We start from the raw sequence: 6,004 nt of genomic DNA, 5'->3' as shown, positions 1-6,004 counted from the left end.
TTCTGTATATTTATTAATGACAAATTAAATAAAGACGTTTTAGTAAAAAAATTATTAAACCATTTGAAATTTTGTAAAAGGTCTTATAAAGAAAAAAAGAAAAAATAGTCTTATTAATAAAGTGAATTTAGTTGTTCATGCTTGGAATGAAACTTTTTTCAAATTGTGCGTTTCGGGAATTGGGAGATTTATTCAAGTTGATGAATGCACGGTGGATAAAGCTCGCCTAGATTTTGCTCGAATTCTTGTATCAATTCAAAATATTGAAATTGTGAATCAGTCCCTTGATTTTATTATTGATGGTAACAAGTTTTTTATTAAGTTGGTGGAGGAACGGGGATGTAATTTGGGAGAAGATGCTTTTTTATCGGAAGTGGAACTTGTATCTAACGCGGAAGAATTTTTTCAACAAAAAAATGATGTGGAATTGGATGAGGTTCAAGGGGAATGGGAATTGGATGATTTAGTGTCGGACTTGCATAAGGAATGGAGTGGACAAGCGGTTTCGAAGAAAGATAAGGGTAAGTCAAGTGTTTCGGTGTTGCATACTGCTGTTGAGAAATCACAAGGACCGGAATTTTTTGAGGTGAATTTGTCTCCAATTTTATCTCCATTGTCGAAGCAGACTAGTGAATCTTTTGCGGTGAATTGCGATAACCATCTCAAGGTGCTAGAGCAGCATGTTGAAATGAATAACAAGGGTCCGTGGAGCGTTGACTGGTTAGCAACTCAAAAACCAATTTCAGAAGGGGGTGCGGTATTCACATATGTTTGCAATGAGGCGACTAATGATGAAGCTACTTTCGTAAAAGGTAACTCTTTTCCTTTGTCATCTAAGAGGAGTTCGAAAAAGGTGAAAACTGGTATTGTTCAACATTCTGTTGGTTTAATGAAGAAAATAGCTCGTATGCCGGTTCATGATCGAAAGCAAATTTTACAATTTCTAAAGAAGCAAAAGCGTAAAAATAAGGAACGGGCAAAGAAGAACTTATCAGCTGACACAGGTGTTTCTACTTCAAATACATCAAAAAATTCTTCTTCTTCTATTAATAATGATTGGGAGAATTGGGTGTTATTAAAAGGTAAGGCGGGGATGGCGGAGACAAATGTTAGGGAGTTAGGGAAGGTTGTGGGTGTGAAGTACCACTGTGAAACAAATAATAGTTTTAATTTGTTAACCAGAGAGGGACGGAGGGAGTGGAGGGCAGCAGGAGGTGGTGAGGGAGTTCTTGAGGGCGGTGGGGTGCCTGAGAGGGAGGAAGGTAAGTGTTGAGGGAGGAGTGGACGACGGGAGTGTGTTGGGAGGGTGGTGCAATGAAGGTGCTGTCCTATAATGTGCGGGGGTTAGGCGATGGTGAGAAGAGGGTGGAGGTTAGGAGGCTCGTTTAGGAGAAGCAACCTTTTGTTCTTTGTATTCAAGAGTCTAAGTTGATGACGGTGTCCGAGAGGTTGGTGGAATCAGTGGGGGGGGCTGCACCATATGGTTTTTCGTTTAAATCATCGGTCGGGGCTTCAGGTGGTTTGATTACAGTGTGGGATTCCTCACGCGTTGATGTTTGGTCCCCGATGAGTCTTGGTCATGCTTTGATTATAAAAGGAAAGGTCATTAGTTCTTCCGAATAATTTATTATTGTTAATGTGTATGCACCTTGCGATTTGGAGGCTAAGGCAGAGTTGTGGGAGCGGTTGAGCATCTTAGCTTTAAATAATGAGAATTTATGTTTATCTATGTGTGGTGATTTTAATTCTGTCTGTGGCGTTGAGGAAAGGAAAGGAAGGCGTGGGGTTTTTAGGCAGGGGGATGCGGATGCTTTCAATTCATTTATCCATGATAGTCTGCTCATTGATTTGCCAATTTGTGGACGTCTTTTTACTTGGTACAAAGGAGATGGTGTGTCGATGAGTAGATTAGACAGGTTTTTGTTATCTAACAAATGGTGTGAAAAGTGGCCTAACTGTTTACAGGTAGCTTATCAAAGAGGTTTATCTGATCATGTTCCTATTTTGCTTCATGTTGTCGAAGCTAATTGGGGTCCACGCCCACTTCGGTTACTCAAATGTTGGTCTGATTATCTGGGTTATGAAGATTTTGTTCGCGAAAAATGGGGGTCCTTTGAATGCCACGAATGGGGCGATTATGTGCGAAAAAGAAGTTTAAAATGATGAAAAGTTGTTTAAAGGAGTGGCATAGTCAACATATTAAGAATTTAGAAGGAAGGATGTCGGAGGTAAAAAATAAATTATCAATTTTAGATGCAAAGGCGGAGTTGTCGGAGCTTTTTGAAGATGAGGTGCTGGAATTATGTGATTTATCTGTGAACCTTCATTCTCTGGCTCGAACTCAGACTAGTGTTCACTGGCAGAATTCTCGATTGCAGTGGTTGAGGGAAGGAGATGCCAATTCAAAAAAAAATTCATGGAGTTATGTCTGCTAAACGACGTCACAGCGCTATTAGGTGTGTGTCTGTCGATGGGGTTAATTTGGAAGGGGTTCAAGCTATTCGGAATGCGGTCTTTAATCATTTTTCTTCTCACTTTAAATCAAGCGAGGCTAATAGGTGGGGTGTGGAGAATCTTCTTTTTCGAAAATTAACTGGAGTACAGCTGGGAATTTGACAAAACCTTTTTCAGTTGAGGAGGTGAAACAGGCGGTGTGGGATTGTGATAGCTTTAAAAGCTCGGGGCCTGATGGTATCAATTTTGGTTTCATTAAACAATTTTGGGATTTGCTTCAAGATGACTTTATGAGGTTTTTGGTGGAATTCCATCGTAACGAGAAACTTACAAAAGGTATAAACTCAACTTTTATAGCTTTAATTCCAAAAGTTAATAGTCCGCAAAGACTCCATGATTTTCGGCCTATCTCTTTAGTGGGATGTCTGTATAAGGTGCTAGCTAAAGTTCTCACTAACCGTCTCCGTTTAGTAGTTGGTAATGTTGTGTCAGAGTCACAGTCGGCTTTTATTCAGGGGAAACAGATTCTTGACGGTATTTTGATAGCTAACGAAGCGGTAGATGAAGCTAAACGGATGAATAAAGAATTGTTGTTGTTTAAGGTTGACTTCGAGAAGGCGTATGATTAAGTAGATCTGAGGTATCTGGACATGGTAATGGAGAATATGAATTTTCCGAGACTCTGGCGGAAGTGGATTTATGAATGTGTTGGGACAGCAACAACATCAGTTTTGGTAAATGGTAGTCCGACGAATGAGTTTCCTATTGAGAGGGGCCTTCGGTGGTTGATGCTAATATGTTTTCAGGGTACAAAGTCGGCCGAACAGGTGATGTTTGTTTAACTCATTTGCAGTTTACGGATGACACCCTTATTATTGGAGAGAAAAGTTGGTTGAATGTCAGAACCATGAGGTCCGTTTTGCTATTATTTGAAAAGATTTCGGGGTTGAAGGTAAATTTTCACAAAAGCATGTTGATGGGTGTGAATGTTTCGGATTCTTGGTTGACTGAAGCGGCGTTGGTTATGAATTGTCGAAGGGGAACTATCCCATTTGTCTATTTAGGGTTGCCTATTGGTGGTGATCCAAGGAAACTTAGCTTTTGGAAACCTATTGTCGATCGAATTGTTTCGCGCTTGTCCTTGTGGAGTAATAAATTCCTTTCTTTTGGTGGCCGCTTGGTTCTTCTGAAATCTGCTCTGTCTTCCATTCCGGTTTACTTTCTTTCCTTTTTCAAAGCCCCCGGAGGTATGATTTCCTCTATTGAATCTATTTTTTTTTTAAAAAATTGGGGTGGGGGTGAGGATTCTAGGAAAATTGCTTGGATTAATTGGGAGTTGATTTGTACTCCAAAGGAGGACGGGGGTTGGGGGTGAGGAGGGTGGGAGCTTTTAATATGGCGCTGGTGGGGAAGTGGTGTTGGAGGATGTTGAATGAAAAGGAGGGGCTGTGGTATAAAGTACTCAAAGCCCGTTATGGTGAGAAAGGGGGGCGGTTGGAGGAGGGAGGACGCCTCGGTTCTCCGTGGTGGCGTTCAGTGTGTAGGATTAGGGAGGGGTTAGGTGAGGGTGTTGGGAGGTGGTTTGATAACAACATTCGTAAGAGGATAGGAGATGGTAGGGATACTTTGTTTTGGTATGATAATTGGTTGGGGGATACACCTTTATGTTGTAAATTCCCCCGTCTTTTTGATTTGTCTGTGAGCAAAGAGTGTACGGTGGAGGATATGAGCAGGGATGGTTGGGAGGTGGGGGGGTGGGAGTGGAGGCGGAGACTATTGGCGTGGGAGGAGGAGAGTGTGAAGGAATGTTCTATGTTACTTTCTAATGTCGTTTTGCAGGTTAATGTTCATGACTCTTGGATTTGGTTGTTAGATCCTTCCTGTGGTTACACGGTACGGGAAGCTTATCGTTTTCTCACTGATAATGGTAACGATGTGGATAGGACTCTGGTTGAAGATGTTTGGCATATGAGCATACCCTCTAAGGTGTCACTATTTGTGTGGCACCTTTTCCGGAATAGACTTCCTACTAGAGACAACTTGGTTCATCGGCGTGTTCTTCTGTTAGCTGACTCGGTTTGTGTGTCAGGTTGCGGTGCTTATGAAACCGCAAATCATTTGTTTTGCGTCTGTAATATTTTTAGTACGCTTTGGGATCATATTTTGCATTGGTTAGGCTTATATGTGGTGTTTCTCAGTGATATTCGGCGGCATTTTACACAATTTTCTAATTTGGCCGGCTTTCCTAGAGCCACTCATTATTTCCTGAAAGTAATCTGGTTTGCTTCTGTTTGGGTCATTTGGAAGGAAAGAAATAACCGTGTGTTCTAAGAAACGGTTTGTAATCCTTCTTCTTTAGCTGAAAAAGTGAAGTTGAACTCGTTTATGTAGCTGAAATCATCGCAGATATCTTTTATTTATTCTTATTATGACTGGTGGAAACACCCACTCCCTTGCATGGGTATTTTTATGTAGTTTTTTGTAACTTTTTTATGGTGCTATTCTAAAATAGCACCCTACTGTTGTATTTTGGTTGGTAGGTTTACCTTTTGCATGTCTTGTGCACGGTAAATCACCATTGTTCATAATATATGTCTCATTTTAGTTTGTTCAAACAAAAAAAAGTGAATTTAGCGTTGTTTTAGACTATTTTATCTTCTTTTTTTAAGTGGAGGGAAATAAAGTCAAAGAGTTTTTCTATTCACACCCTATATATTTCTAGTTACACCCAATATTTTAAAAAGTTTTTGATTATACCAAAATTGTCCTTTTATATAAATTTTCTTAAAATCTTGATTTCATTCATTGTCACTCTAAAATTCCACTCTCTTTCACCCGCCAACGATCAAGCAATCCTGATGTTCAATTAATCTCTATGAAAGATTAAAGAGTGAATCAAAACATCTTTCATTCATACTCGATTGCATATAAATAAGTGAATTTTTCTTCTTTTTTAATAACGCTAGTTTCAATTTTCTTCTTCTTGTTCAACTGTACTGTACGACAATTTCGGTTTTACATTGTTGAGGTTAACTTAAATTCAGTTTAAGTAGGTTAACTTAAACTCAATTTACATGACCTGCTTAAAATAAGTTTATATGTACATACTTAAACTGAGATTACGTATAATTATTGAACAAGGTTGAACTTTTAGATGTACACTTAAACTCGGTTTACATGACCTACTTAAATTCAGTTTACATGACCTACTGAAACTATGTTTACATGACCTACTTAAACTGAAGATGGATTTTAGGGTGTAACCAAGAAAAAAGGAAGATGCTTTTTGAAAATTAAATTTTATGGAAGAATAATTTTGTCATTTTAAAGTTCAACCAAGATTAAACATGATGTAATTAGAAAAACTTAAATCAAATCTCTTCCAATTTAATTTTAGCTCTCCTCCAAAATTGCATGATTTGGAGGTATGGAAATAATTTATTAGGCCTGATTTTATGATTTGGACTTAAATAACCTTAAATTTGATATGATGTAAAATACTATAGCGTAAAATATAATTTTATACTTTTCGTCAATTAAAATATTTATT

Source organism: Medicago truncatula, chromosome 3 (genome assembly GCF_003473485.1).
Source record: "Medicago truncatula cultivar Jemalong A17 chromosome 3, MtrunA17r5.0-ANR, whole genome shotgun sequence".
Lineage (NCBI taxonomy): Eukaryota > Viridiplantae > Streptophyta > Magnoliopsida > Fabales > Fabaceae > Medicago > Medicago truncatula.
Note: the sequence above shows the minus strand (reverse complement) of the source record.